Below are 18,014 nucleotides of genomic sequence, written 5' to 3'. Positions count from 1 at the left end.
TCTCACCAAGAGGGCTTAAATCGTCTTCCACCTGGTCCTTCAGGCGGAGTCCGCGCCGCCCTCTTCTTTTTCTTCCATAGGCGCGTTCCGATAAATTCTTTCTTAGCCGGAGCGTTATATTTCATTCGCATAAAATGGCATAGCCATCGTAGCCGCTGGGTTTTAAGTCGCTGGATAATGTTGATGTCTACGCAAAGCTCGTATAGCTGATCAATAGATCTTCTTCGGTACTCGCTATCGCCAACGCGTAGAGGCCTATAAATCTTTCGAAGAAATTTTCTCTCAAACACCCCTAGAGCCGCTTCAGCTCATGTTGACATGGCATTGGCGTAACAATAGGGTGGCAGGGCTGGAAAAATGCCACGGGCCTCCGACCCAATAGGGACCCGGGCCAAGCGGTCGCGAGCTCAAAAATATTTTTGTACATTGCACCTGAGTATTTATTTTATTTGAAAATTATATTTTTATAAGTTCTGCTTAAAATCCAAAGTGAGGCAACTAAAGACCATAATACAATTTCAAATTAATCGTTAAGCATTTCAACCAAACTAAACAAAAAGATATCGGTTAATTTTTATAGATGTACACGTTACACGTGAGAGAGGTTATTGATATGAAAAAATTTTTTTGAAGCAATTCAATAAATTAAAATTTTTTTGGGCATAGTATCAAAAGGTGGAATATTTTATCAAGTTTTATATCCAATAAAGAAATTCAATCTTCAACTTCAATAATATGAAAAACGTTAAACCTTACTAGATGGGCAGGACATTATGATGTCGTTTTTGCTTTAAAAGTTCGGTTTGTTGAAGTCTAAAATTCCCTTACGAAAACATTCTCTTAAATTGCAAATTAGATGAAATAAATAAAGCTGAATCACTCAAAAAAGCTGTTTCACTCGAGAACTACAATTTTGTTATATTATTGGTTTTCCATTGCAAGATCTTACTTACTATCGATGAACTTCAGTCTAAAGCCAGCGATCTTTCAAACACCTTAAAACGTTAGAAAATCAAAGGCACAAAACTCTGAACTTCCTTATTATGTCTTGCAACTTTCATGAAGTATGCACTGCATTAGTGTTACCTTCTTGGTATCTAACAATTCCTTGTGCAGCTAGTGCTGAACGATCATTCTCAAAACTAAAATTGATAAAAACCTTCCTAAGAAACCTTTTTTGAGACAAGACAGGTTATGTAACTTGGCTATTCTGTGTATTGAAAATTCTATAGTCCGATCTTTAAACTTGTATGATGTTATAGACATTTTTGCGGAACAGAAATCTGGAAAAAAAATTTTCTTAATAAATATCTTATTGAAACTAAATTGTTGTTTTTATTTCATGGTAAATGCATTCAGGACTCCGCATTGGGCTAGCATGGAATACAGTCCATTCTCTCTTGCCTAAGAAAGGAGGCCTATGGCCATTAGTGGGACATATACAACGTGTAATTGAGTACGCTGAAAATCTCGAAGTTTATTAAAATTACACTGAGTGCAACGTGACGATTTTAATTGATACGGTCCCATCAAAAGAATTTGCCGCGTGCCCAAGATGGTATAGCTAAGCCACTCTGTCATGGTCCATGCTTCTGCACCATATAGCAGGACGGGTACGATAAGTGGTTGTAGAGCATGATTTTCGTTTGCCGAGAGTGGAATTTACTTTTCAATTGCCTTCCTAGTCCAGAGAAGCGTTTTTGGCGAGAGATTCTTCGCTGGATTTCAAAGCTGATGTTGTTGTTTGTGTTAATGCTGGTTCCAAAATAAACGAAGTCTTTTACTATTTCGAAATTCTTTTTCCAGTTGGAGTGGCGTGGGTGTTCAGGCAGATGAGCGGCTAATTTCTGCAGCTAGTATAAATTTCTCCAGCATCAAATTAAAAAAATCCCACGACAGAGAGCTCGTTTAGTTTCCTTCCTAATTCTGACTGAGCTGATGGTGTTCCTCAACGTCGTTTTGCACAGCCGTATAAGATTTGCGAGAAAACCGAATTAAGGCATAGCGGCACATAAGCAGCTCCTCTTCGTGGTGCCGAAGGCGGCTTCAAAATTGACGAAGAGGTGATGTGTGTCAATTCTTTTTTCAAGGCGCATTGTGAAAGTCTGGTCGATGATAGATTTACCAGGTCTGAAACCGCACTGATAAGGTCCAATTAGCCGATTCACGGTGGGCTTCAATCTTACCCACAATATACTTTGTAATGGACAGCGGTTTTCACCACAATTGCACTTTTACAAAATAAGAAGATCGCCTAAGTCATTTAGCTCTAAACCATCTCAGATTGCTCAACTCATTTGCAGTGCAATACACTTTCGGTATTTTGATATTGGATACCTGACCTACTTAACGATCAGCATATGTGCATTCTGATTATCCTTGTCCATTCACACCAATCATTATTTACGGCGTTATTATGTATAACGCAACGCGACGCGAGTAGTCGCCCAAATGAAACCAAATTCGTTTCATACAAGAGCGCATTCATACTCTTCAGTGACTATCGGTGACTGCAGGTGATTGTCTTACGTTTTTTTATATTATATAGCGACGAAAAGTGTCACGAACACTTATGTTTGCTGTCATAATATTACTTGCTTCTGGATCGCGTGTGCTTCATTCTCTTCGTTTTTATACTTTCATGAAAATGAAATGGTATATTAATTTCGTCACGAAACCTAAAATTGTAAGTCCTTAAAGGAAAATAGATAGACCCACCATTAAGTATACCGAAATAATCAGGATGAAGAGCTGAGTTGATTTAGCCATGTCCGTCTGTCCGTCTGTCTGTTTGTATGCAAACTAGTCCCTCAATTTTTGAGATATCTTGATAAAGTTTGGTGAGCGGGTGTATTTGGGTGTCCGATTAGACATTTGTCGGAACTGACCGGATCGGACCACTATAGCATATATCCTCCATACAACCGATTTTTCAGAAAAAGAGGATTTTTGTCATATCTTACTCAATTTAACAGATTGAAGCTTCCAACTTCACCATATAATTTCGTATATAGCACATATTGTAGCCTGAAAAAAGTGATGAGATCGTTCGATTATATATAGTATATATCCCCCACAACCGATTGTTCAGATAAGAAACTTTTCGTAATTACTGCCCTGTTTTAAGAGCTAGAGGCTTCAAATTTCCACGAATGCTTACGTATATAGCATATATTGTTGTCTGAAAAAATCATAAAGATCGGTGGTATATATAGTATATATATGGTGGTATAAATTTAGCGCCGCGGCCGGTGAATATAAAATAAAACCTTAACGAGTAAGCTAAAATACGAACTGGTCTTTATTGGTACAGTAAAGAAACTAAAACTAAAATTACATTTGACTAAATATTAAGCCTAAAGCCAAACCATATTGTAGAGCGTTAGAATCGTATGATTTTTTAATAACAGGACTTAAAAATCAAACCAGTCTTAACTGCATTATGAGAGTGTACAAATTTGAGTAAATAGAAGAAAAGGTAAAAATACAATGTACATAATATGATTTGACTGTTGGTGGGAATTAGCTAAAGGTGATAGGTGAAAACGATAACACCTTCGATAGCACTCGATTGTGTTTGATAACTAATAATCTATTTTTGGCTGTCGCCACAGTACTCCCCTTGTTGTTTTTTTTTACTTAAAAAGAATAACTATTAAAAAAAAAATGTACATTGAATGCGAAGAGAAACAAATTAGCTTCAAAAAAGAATATATTAAAATGATTGTATGTTATGAAATGTATGTTATGAATGATTATAACTGTACTAATTAATAGTATAATGTTTTCGTACTAGAAATCTTGACATCTTTGCGTTGCTTATCAGATTTGTATGATTCTTGATCGCCATAAACTTCGTCGCTGCAAGCTTCGTACACAGGTTTGAGTCTGTCGATCGATATTGCTGTTGGTGAGCGTTTGAAATCGACGACGAAGTACTTTTCATGGCGACTGATGACGCGATAGGGTCCCTCGTAGGGTGGTGAAAATGACGGTCTTATGAGGTCGTTGCGTACTAAAACATGCGTGCACGTTTGAAAGTTTCTGTAAAGAAAAACAGATTTTTTTCCGTGGCGCGACATTTCTGTCGGTGCCAACGTATTAAAATGATTTTTGAGGATACTTAACAAATTAGACGGCGATATATTCTTCTTTGGCGGTGTAAGAAGTTCACCTGGTAGGCGTATGGGTTCGCCATACACAAGTTCAGCCGGGGTTGCGGCGATATCTTCCTTCCATGCAGCTCGTAAACCTAACAAAACAGCTGGTAATGCATCGTACCATGACTCGTTGTGGCATAGAAGTGCAGCTTTCAGATGTCGGTGAAGGCGCTCGACAAGTCCATTTGCTTGTTGATGAAACGCTGTCGTACGTAAATGCTTTATTCCAAATAATTCAGTGAGAGTGCGAAATAAAATAGATTCAAATTGACCGCCTTGGTCAGATGTAATTCGTTTAGGTACTCCGTAGTGTGCAATCCAGTGATGAATCAAGGCGCGTGCTACAACTTCGGTTGATCCGTTTTCAAGCGGAATTGCCTCTGGAAAGCGTGTGAAGCGGTCGACTATAGTAAGGCAACGATTGAAACCTTTTGACACTGGCAGTGTTACGAGGTCGATGTGGATGTGCTCGAATATTTCGGATGGTGGTTGGAAGTTAGCAATCGGAGATGAAACGTGTCGTTGTATCTTGTTGCGTTGACAATCGATACATGCTCTTGCCCATTCGCGGCAATCTTTGTTGATAGAGGGCCAGACATACCGTTTTGCTACTAACTTTTGTGATGCCCTAATGCCAGGGTGTGCGAGTGAGTGGAGGGAATTAAAAACTTTTTTCCTAAGTTGCGCTGGGACGTATGGACGCACTGTACCTGTCGCGATGTCACAATACACTGCTGGTCCGCTGTCAATGTGAATGGCTTTCAGGTTGAGCGGTGTAGTGTTGCGCAGGAGTTGTTGTAATTCGCTGTCATCTCTTTGAGAATCGGCGAGTTCTTGGTGCGTGATTGGCGCAGCGATGGCTTCGAGGCGTGATAACGTATCAGCAACGATGTTGTCATTACCCGATATGTGGCGAATATCGGTTGTGAATTGACCGATAAAGTCAAGCCTACGGAATTGCCACGGCGATGCTCGTTCCGTGCGTTGTTGGAATGCGTGCTGTAGTGGCTTATGATCAGTATAGATCGTAATGTTTCGTCCTTCAAAGATGTGACGGAAATGTTTTACAGCATCGTAAATTGCATGCAATTCCCGGTCGTATGTTGAAAGCTTCTGAATAGAAGGTGTCAATTTTCGGCTGAAAAACGCCAGGGGTTGCCATTCATTGTTCACTCGTTGCTGCAAGACGGCTCCGATTCCGTATTCGGACGCATCCGTAAAAACAGCCCATTTTGCGTTGTTGTTTGGATGAACTAGCAGGGTAGCGTCGGCAAGAGCTTGTTTGGCAGCGTCGAAAGCGCGTTGAAGATTCGGAGTCCAGTCGACAGGATGAGAACCTTTTAAGTTAGGGCCTTCAAGAACTTTGTTTAAAGGAGACAAAAGTTCTGCTGCGTTCCTAATAAATTTCCTATAAAAATTAACGGTGCCAAGAAATCCACGTAAAGATTTAATGGTTTTGGGAGGTTCCATCTTGATGATGGCTCAACTTTGTCCGGGAGAGGTCTTATTCCATCTTTATTGATAAGGTGGCCTAAAAATTTTACTTCTGGTTGCGCGATTTGACATTTTGGCAAATTAATAACCAACCCATATTCTCGGAGGCGTTTAAACAAAATTTTTAAATGTTCGAGATGTTCAACCTCGTCCTTGGATGCGACAAGAAGGTCGTCAATGTATGGGAAAACGAATTCTAAATCTCTCGGCGTTCCTAAGACCAAAAGTCATATACATAAACTCGAATAGGCCAAAAGGTGTAATAATTGCCGTTTTAGGAACGTCTTCGGGGGCCACGAGAATTTGTAGAAATGCGCGAACTAAATCGAAGACGGAGAAAACGTTCTTATTATACAAATTTGCAGCAAAGTCTTCAATGTAACGTAAGGAGTAGTTATCCGGTATCGTTCGGGCATTTAAAGGGCGGTAATCGCCACACGGTCTCCATTCTCCAGACTTCTTCTGCACAAGATGCAGTGGTGAAGACCAGGGACTACCCGAGGGTCGGCAGATACCGAGTTCTATCATTTTTCTGAACTCCTCTTGCGCGAATTTTAAGTTTTTAGGGACAAAGGCGACGAGGTTTGCTTTTTACGGGTGGACCGTCGGTCGTCTTGATGTGATGCATCGTCGCGTGTTTCTTGGTCCGTGAATAGGTGGTATCAGGTCGCGTAATGTCTTCGTACTCGCGTAGTGGTCTTATGTATATGGAATCACCGCCAATAGCTTTGATTGAATCAGCTGATTTTGTGTCCAGCAGCATGACTTTGCTGGTCAAATTGGTAATTCCATCACGCAGGCATTTACGTTTTAAATCGACTAATAAGTCAAAATGACTGAGAAAGTCGGCGCCGATTATTGGCTTCGTGACGTCAGCCACGATAAATTGCCAGGTAAAGTCTCGCCTAAGTCCGAGGTCGGGTGCCATAGTTATAAGGCCGTACGTCTGGATTAGTGTTCCGTTAGCTGCGTAGAGTTGGTAACCAATGGGGCTACGAGAGGCTTTCTTTAACAAGCCATATGGATACACGGAGAGATCCGAACAAGTGTCCACGAGATATTGTGTGCCAGTGGCTCGGTCTTTAACGAACAGACGGCGTGAAGAAGTTGCAGAATCACTATCCGCCTCTAGGGATTCTGGTTGGCGTTTCCCTTAAATGTGCACCCTGTGGCGCATTTACGTGCTTGGCTACCGAATTTAGTATGATACCAGCACGTACCAGTAGATTTATTCAAACGCTTACCTGAAGAATTGCGATTTTTAGAACTTGGACGGTTGCGAGAAGTGGACCTTCCTCTATTATGGTTTAACTGCATTGTGAGTGCTTCAATTTGCTGGCTGAGTGCGTTAATTTTCTGCTCCATGGCTGAATGTGTCGATGAAGTGGTTGCCTGTGCGAAAGCAACGTGTCCTTTTACGATCTCGTGCAACTTGTCAGCCATGCGTGATTGCTCCTCTAGTGAAGCGTTTGTTTGGACGGTGAGAAGGGCACGTGTTTGCTCGGGCAGCCCCGACAACCATTTGGTTTTAACTACTGCTTCGTCTACGTTAGGCGCTAGAGATTTTAGGTGTCTCAGGAATTGTGACGGTGTTCTGTCGCCGATTGTTCACCATCAAGAATTTGGCGAAGTTTAGCTTCTTCGGACTTTGTAAAACAACTGGTCAAAACTTTTTTGAGTTCTGTGTAGGGTTTAGTTGTAAGGGGTTTAATTATAAGGGTTTCTACATCAGCGGCGTATCGTGTATCAATTAGTGACACGGCGTAATTAAACTTTGCGATTTCAGTACTAACGCTGTGAATCATAAACTGAGCCTCGAGCTGAGCAAACCACAAATTTACACGTTCGGGGAAAAAGCTAGGAGCCTTTATGGACCCGAGAACTATTGGTTTAATGTCGGAATTATTATCGTCACTGTTAGGCATTTTACAGAATTTGATTTTCGGCAGTCTCGAAAAATATAAAAATATAGGGTTTGCTGATGGGCAGAATTACGCAGCCATTTTAAATATTATATCACCGAATAATCGTAATTACCACAATTTGATTTGCACATATTAGTGTCCCTCAAATAACACCAGTGCAGCACAACGTCCTGGGTGCTCCGCAGTGCACCAGCGGTGATAATCTCTATGATGTTTTTTTTTAAACACTCACTTTAAAAAAAAAATTTTTCTGATGCACTTACTTTTTTAAAAAAAATATATAATTTTTTTGATGCCAGTTGCTGAAGAAAATTTTAGCGTTGCTTTTGGTTGTAAAAAAAAACTTGTTCGTATGCGAATTGACACTTTCCTTAAAAAGGAATCACGTCGGGGTCACCAGTTTAGCGGCGCGGCCGGTGAATATAAAATAAAACCATAACGCGTAAGCTAAAATACGAACTGGTCTTTATTGGTACAGTAAAGAAACTAAAACTAAAATTACATTTGACTAAATATTAAGCCTAAAGCCAAACCATATTGTAGAGCGTTAGAATCGTATGATTTTTTAATAACAGGACTTAAAAATCAAACCAGTCTTAACTGCATTATGAGAGTGTACGAATTTGAGTAAATAGAAGAAAAGGTAAAAATACAATGTACATAATATGATTTGACTGTTGGTGGGAATTAGCTAAAGGTGATAGGTGAAAACGATAACACCTTCGATAGCACTCGATTGTGTTTGATAACTAATAATCTATTTGTGGCTGTCGCCACATATATAGTATATATATAGTATATATATATATATATATTTTCGCAATTTTAGCCCCATTTTAACAGCTAGAAGCTTCAAATTTAACCGAATGCTTACGTATATAGCATATATTGTTGTCTGAAAAAATCATAGAGATCGGTTGTATATATAATATATATCTCATACAACCGATTGTTCAGATAAGAAACTTTTCGCAATATCTACCCCATTTTAACAGCTATAAGCTTCAAATTTCACCGATTGCTTACGTATATAGTATATATTGATGTGGTAAAAAATCATAGAGATCGGTGATATATATAATATATATATGATGGTATATATAGTATATATATATAGTATATATATTTTTTTTTTGCAATTTCAGCCCCATTTTAACAGCTAGCAGCTTCAAATTTCACCAAATGCTTACGTGTATAGCATATATTGATGTCTGAAAAAATCATTGAGATCGGTGGTATACATAGTATATATCTCATACAACCGATTGTTCAGATAAGAAACTTTGCACCATTTCTGCCCCATTTTAACAGCTAGCAGCTTCAAGTTTCACCAAATGCTTACGTATATAGCATATATTGTTGTCTGAAAAAATCATAGCGATCGGTGGTATATATATTATATACCCCATATAAACTGTCATTTTTGCCCCTTTTTTACGGCTAGAAGCTTCAAAATTCATCAAATTTCATCAAATAGTTACGTTTACGTCATATATTTTTGAAATACGTGATTCCTAGTCATAGTTTTTACATGCGGACCACAAAAAACGTGAAGCTTTGCATCCTCACATAAAGTACCTACCTATTTTTATACTTTTCATGAAAATGAAATGGTATATTAATTTCGTCACGAAACCCGAAATTGTAAGTCCTTAAAGGAAAATAGATAGACCCTCCATTAAATATACCGAAATAATCAGGATGAAGAGCTGAGTTGATTTAGCCATGTCCGTCTGTCCGTCTGTCTGTTTGTATGCAAACTAGTCCCTCAATTTTTGAGATATCTTGATAAAATTTGGTGAGCGGGTGTATTTGGGTGTCCGATTAGATATTTGTCGGAACCGGCCGGATCGGACCACTATAGCATATATCCTCCATACAACCGATTTTTCAGAAAAAGAGGATTTTTGTCATATCTTACTCAATTTAACAGATTGAAGCTTCAAACTTCACCATATAATTTCGTATATTGCACATATTGTAGCCTGAAAAATTGATGAGATCGGTCGTATATATAGTATATATCCCCCACAACAGATTGTTCAGATAAGAAACTTTTCGTAATTACTGCCTTATTTTTAGAGCTAGAGGCTTCAAATTTCCACGAATGCTTACGTATATAGCATATATTGTTGTCTGAAAAAATAATAAAGATCGGTGGTATATATAGTATATATATGGTGGTATATATAGTATATATATGGTGGTATATATAGTATATACATATAGTATATATATATATTTTCGCAATTTTAGCCCCATTTTAACAGCTAGAAGCTTCAAATTTAACCGAATGCTTACGTATAAAGCATATATTGTTGTCTGAAAAAATCATAGAGATCGGTTGTATATATAATATATACCTCATACAACCGATTGTTCAGATAAGAAACTTTTAGCAATTTCTACCCCATTTTAACAGCTATAAGCTTCAAATTTCACCGATTGCTTACGTATATAGTATATATTGTTGTGTCAAAAAATCATAGAGATCGGTGATATATATAATATATATATGATGGTATATATAATATATATATATATAGTATATATATATTTTTTTTGCAATTTCAGCCCCATTTTAACAGCTAGAAGCTTCAAATTTCACCAAATGCTTACGTGTATAGCATATATTGATGTCTGAAAAAATCATCGAGATCGGTGGTATACATAATATATATCTCGTACAACCGATTGTTCAGATAAGAAACTTTGCGCAATTTCTGCTCCATTTCAACAGCTAGAAGCTTCAAGTTTCACCAAATGCTTACGTATATAGCATATATTGTTGTCTGAAAAAATCATAGCGATCGGTGGTATATATATTATATACCCCATATAAACTGTAATTTTTGCCCCTTTTTTACGGCTAGAAGCTTCAAAATTTATCAAATTTCATCAAATAGTTACGTTTACGTCATATATTTTTGAAATACGTGATTCGTAGTCATAGTTTTTACATGCAGACCACAAAAAACGTGAGGCTTTGCATCCTCACACAAAGTACCTACCTATTTTTTATTTTATATTTATCTTAAAAATCGTTTAGATATGTTCAAATTTCACCAAATGCTTGAAGCTTCTAGCTGTTAAAATGGGGCTGAAATTGCAAAAAAAAAATATATATACTATATATATATACTATATATACCATCATATATATATTATATATATCACCGATCTCTATGATTTTTTGACACAACAATATATTGTAGTGTAAACAGCCAACAATTTAATCCCAAATATTTAAATCAGTCTAATATGCTAACCTGCTACAAAAATAGTCTAAATGTTCATCATCCTCTGGAATGAGTTTGGCGCTACTTTGAGGCCAAAAGGTAATCTCTTGAAACGATAAGCACCGTTGTCTGCTGTAAAGGATGTGCTATCTCTTGATTCTGGGCTGAGTTCTATTTGGTCAAATCCTGACATTAAATCTAGGCATGAGAAATATTTCGCTCTTCCCAATTGATCCAGAATATCATCTATTCTAGGCAAAGGGCATTTATCAGCTGTTAATTTTTTATTTATTTGTCTGAAATCATTATTTATTTATTTTTCTTCTTTGCCCGGAAGAGATTTTTTAGGTACCAATAAAATAGGGCTGTTGTACTGTGAGGTTGATGGTTCAACAATATCATCTTGAATTAGTTTATTTACTTGTTTATTTATTTCATACTTATTTGCTTGAGGTAGTCTATATTTTTTAATATACGCAGGAGTGTTATCCTTCAGATGCAACTTTTGTTTGTAAAAGTTGTTGGTTCTGTTTCTAATGAGAATATATCAACGAATTCTGAGCATAATGTGTTGAGTGATTTACTAGCGAATGGTGGGAAATTTTAATTCAATCTTTCTAACTTTTCTTTATTATTAACTTTACAGTGAGGTGTATTTTCAATTATTACATAATCCTCTAAACTTTCTGTTTTGATGTCATAATCTTGAATGAGTGCATGTTTATCTGTTGTATTTATTATTCTCATTAAAGCTTGATTTGAGTTTACTATTGTTGGCTACAAAAATGCCATTAGTCAATTCTTGATGAGGTACTAATAGTTCCTTATTGTGGCTATTGATATGAACCTGTCTAATTACTTCGGCTCTTGCGGGTATTGTAATGCTATTAATTGTTGGTTTATTTGTCATTTGTATAACTATATCTTCTGGGTAGTCATATGGTCGTAGTATTAGACTGTCCCCATTTTTATTATAATCCAAAATGCAATTATATTTTTTAATGAATTCGAGTCCCAGAATTCCATCACATGGGATTGGGAAATTGTCTTCTACTATGTGAAATTTATGTCGTATTAAAAGACTATCATCTGTTAGATCTGCTCTTACTGTTCCAAGTGTGCTTGTTATGCCTCGGCCAATACCTTTTAAATCTTTGATCTGTGAGTTATTTATTGTGACATTACTGTCAATTTGACCCTTCTTTATTATTGAGATATCCGCTCCTGTATCTATCAGAAACGTCGAAGTTGACTTATTTAGGGTAGTATTGGAAGATATGTAGCTGTTTAGATGCAAGTTGAATGTGCATATTTTATTACCGTTAGCATTTACTGTTGGAGTGGAGTTTGCTGGTTTTCCTGTTGGTTTATATTACGGAGATTTCTTGTGTTACTCTGATTGGATGATCTTGACTCACCTCCAAAATTACGTCTTTGTATATTATTGTTTTGTCTATTACTATTGTTGTTATTATATCTGTTAGTGTTACCGTAATATCTTCGGAAGTTACCTCGGTAATTACCTTGTGAACGCGTCAGGCGTAACACTGTATTTGGGTTACCCGTGACTTCAGTACAGCTATTCGTGAATTTTGAAATAGCCTCGTTCATAGATGTGAACGTTCCTGCTTGCATTATCAGTTTAACTCTTTCGTTAGCCGAGTTTTTACACATGGCTTTTACAGCTGACTGTGTGGCATATTTGGTTGCCACATGAGGTGCAAGACCGTCTGATATGTAAGCACCTTCCAACAATTTTGTTAATTTTTCAATTTCGGCAGTGTACTGGTTAGCTGTTTTACTGCGCTGTTGGATATTTAGGAGTTTTGCCGTCAAAACTTCTACAGATTCACCTTTAATTGCTGAAATCAACTTTTACCTTATTGCTAGTATTGAATTTTCAGTGCTCAAAAGGTTTCTAGCTGTTCCCTTAAGCTTTGTTTTTATCATGGAGACTGCTATTGTCTCGTGAGTATCCTTAATTTGTTCTAAGATATCTAGTGCGTCTAAGAAGCTATGTAAGTTCTCATGTTTACCATCGAACTCGGGAAGAATTGACGAAGCCGTTTTTAATAATTCTACTGTGGTTTGAGCCATTTTGTCTTTTCTTGTTTGGTAGTTTGGCGTCTCTGTTAAAATTTCTTTTTGTTCCTGTTTTTCTTCTTTTTGTTCTACTTTTGGTTCTTCTTCTAAATCGGATGCTGACTCCAGAAGGAATGTGCTATAGTCTATTTCTATTTCCTTCTTGAATCTCGTTGGTACTATGAAGTCTATATCATATCTTGCCAGTGAGGACACCAATTTGTATCTAATGCTGGACAAGATTTGATATGCTTGGTCTTTTCGATTGCTATCGAGTTTACCATTTAACTGTTGAAATATTTTTCCTATTTTGTTAAATGCTTCAACTATTATTTTAAGATGCTTTACTATTGTTTCTGCCTTAACTTTTGTATTTTTATTAATACATATGTAAGATTTTTCTTTTATCGTTTTTTCTTCTATGAGTAGTTTAACGATATCTTTCCATTTGCCCATTGGGGATGGCAGTTAAAATTTAGTTAAACCTTATCTAAACCGTCTGCGCGGCTAGAATATCGCTTTTTTAGGAATTTATTATGGGTTGAGTAGAGTTTTAGAAACAAACTGGTACAACTGACTACGCAGATTATTAGCTGCATGATTTTGATAGTATCTAGTGCCTCAGTATGCTCAACTACTTGGACTGAGTTTACAACGTTTTCCGTTGGTTTTTCTGTTTTTGATTCTTGGCCTCCCATCGTAAAAAATATGAAGACAGGAAAATTTTTTGTGGTTTTTTTTTCTTTTATTAAAAATTTTTTCCAATATTTTAATCTGTTCTTCCCATAAATTTTACTTCCCATCTATATATCTCTTCGGCTGCTGTTGCGAGTGGGTTCCTAACATTCCATATTGTTGGTTCTCCAGGCATCTCAATAAGTTTCCAATGACTTTTCAACCCAATCAGAGTTTTTTTCTCATCTACAATTTTAATTTCATTTCTAAGGTCCTCAAGTAGGCCTTTTACATAACTTTTAATTTTTCTTGATCTTTCCATAATTTTAAAATCTAAATTTTTTATCAAAATTGCATTTTGTTTTTTATTTTTTTTTTCAACACCCTAATGTTTACATTGTTGGATTCGGTTTTTTATTTTTGTAACTATTTTTCTTTAATTTGGTCAAACTGATTTTGATTTTGTATGTCCTCTTCTGGGAACATAATTCAATAAGTAGGAGAAAAAAAATTTTTTTACAGCAAAAATATAATTTTTGCTTGTCAATAGGCAGCCGTTAGGTTGCCCGAATATTTTCCTGCCTAACAATAATTTTTAAATAGTTAAAACTAATCTAATATACATATTATACTAAGTTGTCAGTTTATTCCTGATGTGGTCAGTTCCTTCCAAGGTAAAATCAATATTTTCACTGGTCATGTCCACTGCTCCTGCATTATTTCGATTATAAAGCCCGTAAATTATCATAAAAATTGCTAAATGGCATCATTTTTGAATGCTCCAAATTAGTCGTATTCACTGCTCCTGCATCAGTTCGATTATAAAGCCCATAAATTGCTAAATGGTGTCATTCTTGAGTGCTCCAAATTGGTCATATCTAGTGCTCCTGCATCATTTCGATTATAAAGCCCGTAAATTATCGTAAAAATTGTTCACCATCATTTGGTTCTTTTACAAGGCTTAGGATGTAATCAGCCAGTAAAATCCTTGCCAGCTATGACATTAGGCTGAAAATTCAGCCAGTAGCATCATAGGCATTCCAGAGGATTATGACATTGGCATTCGCAGGTCTAAAACCATCACAAGCATTCTTATACATGGACGATTTAGTCGTATTAGGATGCTCTTAAAAACATATGATTAAAAATTTACGGCATGTATTCTCCACATGCAGAAAATATAATTTAAAATTACATCCGGACAAATGTCTATTTTTCAGCCAAGAAGTCACTTATCTTGGACATAAATGCACAAGTACTGGAATTTTACCAGACCCAAGCAAATTTAAAATTGTTCAAAATTACCAAACTCCCAAAAATGCCGATGAAGCAAAAAGATTTGTCACATTTTGTAATTATTATAGAAGATTCATACCAAATTTCGCGGAATACGCCAGGATTCTAACAAGACTTAGTAAGAAAAATTTAATTTTTAATTGGACAGACGACTGCGAGAAACCTTTTAATTACCTAAAAAATGCATTAGTTAGTCCAGATATCCTACAATATCCCAATTTTGATAAAGAGTTCTTTATTACAACCGACGCAAGTGGTTATGCTTGCGGTGCTGTGCTAAGCCAAGAATATGAAGGAAAACAATTACCCATTGCCTATGCCTCAAGATCATTTAGAAAAGGCGAAATAAACAAAGCCACGATCGAAAAACAATTAGCGGCCATATATTGGGCAATTATATACTTTAGACCATATGTTTATGGCAGAAAATTCACAGTGAAAACGGATCATCGACCTTTTTTCGTATTTATTCTCAATGAAAAACCCTTCATCTAAATTAACTAGAATCAGGCTAGATTTGGAAGAGTATGACTTTGGAGTGGAGTACATAGCCGGAAAAGAAAATTACGTGGCAGACGCTCTGTCACGAATAGATATCAATGATTTGAAAGAAATGTCAGTACAGGCATGTAAAATAATGAAAGTCACGACAAGATCGCAAACTAAAAAGAATTCCAGTAATAACAGTAATAGAAATGAAGAGAAAGAAAGTCACAAAGAGAACCCTATAATATACGAAGCTATTAATAAATGTGAAGTAAAAAGACTAGTCTAGATCGTTTTCGATCCTCCGAAATTATATTTCAAAAAAGGAAAGAAAATTTGTAGTGAAATAAATATAGAAAATCAAATTGTTGAGGGGAAGATTGACTTAGGCCAATTCTTTACCAGGCTTATGGAAAAAGCCACCAATTTGGGAATTAAGAAAATACAGTTGTCCTTAGGGGACAAATTGTTTAATTATACTCGAGTAGACACGTTTAGGGAAATAGGTACCAAAGTTCTCAAAAATTTAACTATTGCATTAACTCCGGAGGTTGTGCATGTGACGGAAAATCATAAAATTAAAAAGATTCTTCAAAAATATCACGATGATCCTGTTAATGGTGGCCGAGGAATCAATCGTACAACAAATAAAATAAGAAAAAAGTATTACTGGAAAATATAAAAAATGATATAAGAAAATATATAAAGAAATGCGATAATTGCAATAAAAATAAAATTTATAAAAATTTAAAAGAACCAATGATTTTGACTGAAACACCACCAAAGGCGTTCGAAACAGTACAAATAGATACAATTGGACCTTTACCAAGATCATTAAATGGAAACGAATACGCTGTCACTCTAATATGTGATTTGACTAAATACTTAATTGCAATTCCTATACAGAGCAAACATGCAAAAACAGTAGCCAGAGCCATATTCGAGAATTTCATATTAATTTATGGAAGTATGAAAACAATTATAACGGATATGGGATCTGAATATAAAAATAGCCTGTTTGAAGAACTATGTAAACTTCTCAATATTGAGCACAAAACAGTAACGCCGTATCACCACCAAACTTTAGGCACTGTTGAACGTAGTCATAGAACTTTCAATGAATATGTGCGCTCATACATATCCATTAACAAAGATGACTGGGATGAATATCTCAAATATTTTGCATACTGTTACAATACTACCCCATCTACAGTCCATAACTATTGTCCATTCGAATTGATCTTTGGCAAAAAACCCTAGACTTACGAATTTTTACAAGAAAATACGGTAAGCCTATTGTACAATTATGAGGCTTGTAGGGATTTACTACACGTTGTTATGAAATACTTGTTATTGTTAAAAACTTTAATTTTTCTTTAAAAATCGAGTTTCAAGTTTTTATATTTCATGTTATTTTTGATGTGAAAATTTATATATTGTTTTTTGAATTGATATTGAACAAATATAATTGAATTCAAATATATGAATAGTGCGTGTTCATTATATCTGGAATTTCATAAAATTTGGCGACCCCGCCAGGAGCCGAAGAACGTAATCCTGCTGAAATTTTACTCAAAGCGGAATATTAGATATATACAACAAACGGCCAGCAATTCATACAATCAATATTTCTAAACATATATACAACAAACGGCCAGCAATCCATACAATCAATATTTCTAGAAGGCTTCTCGGTGTTACTTTATCTTCAGACCAATCACATGAAATCGTAAAGTTTTGGCAGAAACCAAAGTATTCGAGCAGCACAACAAACATTTTACCGACTGCGCCAATGCATCTTCACTCTCTTCAGCTGCTTGATATTAACAAATTGCTCCAGCAACCCCAAAAGATATAGTTCTTCCCAACTAATTTGCATAACATAAGTTAAATCTTACAGCAGTGTAAGTATCTTTTGTATTTTTGTTTTTCTTGTTCATGTGAACGTTTGAGGACGAATGCTAGCAACGGTGCAAAGCGGAAATCGTCAACTAGAGCACGTCGTACAGTCAAGTTACGACTTATTTGCTGTATGAGTATAACACAAACCCAAAGTACATCTGAGTCAGCAGTCAAATTGCCCAATACATACGCACATACATATCCTCAATTATACTCACTGCATCTTGAATCACTTAGAAAGTTCTATACATTCTTGCTCTCAATTAGTCACCAACAACACAGTTATATATAGAGTAATTCATCACTGCAACAGCAAACGTCGGCGCTTATGAGTTACCTCTACATTCGATAAATATATATGTATATTACAATGTCTGCCATTCTACTTTCGTCATCGTTTGAAGAGCTATGACTTGACATAGCAACAATTGCAAAATATCGAACAGTTCATAATATTTGAAAACACAATTTAAAGGCAGAAGAAAAGCAAAAGGAAGCGCATACGCTAATACGTGGATCAGAGCGTCGCTAAAGTGTGTGGTAGTGATTTCAGTCACTGCGTTTCGTGTGCACTTCCTGTGTAGTCATTCAGCTGTAACGTTACAACATATCCACATCAACTATTAAATATTTATACATATATGATTATTATATAATTTGATTTTAATTTTATAATATATTTATAGAAGTCTATAGGATTGTTATTTTTTTTTTATTTTTTTGTGAACCTTTTTCAAAATGTTTCATTCTCCGCG

The 18,014-nt window shown here is 36.0% G+C and overlaps 1 protein-coding gene across 17 annotated transcripts in view; it reads right to left on the bottom strand.

Annotated features, from left to right (window-relative positions):
• rho-5 (rhomboid-5) overlaps positions 1 to 18,014 on the bottom strand; it is a 1,371,034-nt gene that overhangs the window by 193,148 nt on the left and 1,159,872 nt on the right. The window lies entirely within an intron of this gene.

Source organism: Eurosta solidaginis, chromosome X (assembly GCF_040869045.1).
Source record: "Eurosta solidaginis isolate ZX-2024a chromosome X, ASM4086904v1, whole genome shotgun sequence".
Lineage (NCBI taxonomy): Eukaryota > Metazoa > Arthropoda > Insecta > Diptera > Tephritidae > Eurosta > Eurosta solidaginis.
Note: the sequence above shows the minus strand (reverse complement) of the source record. Positions and strands in the feature narration are given on the sequence as shown.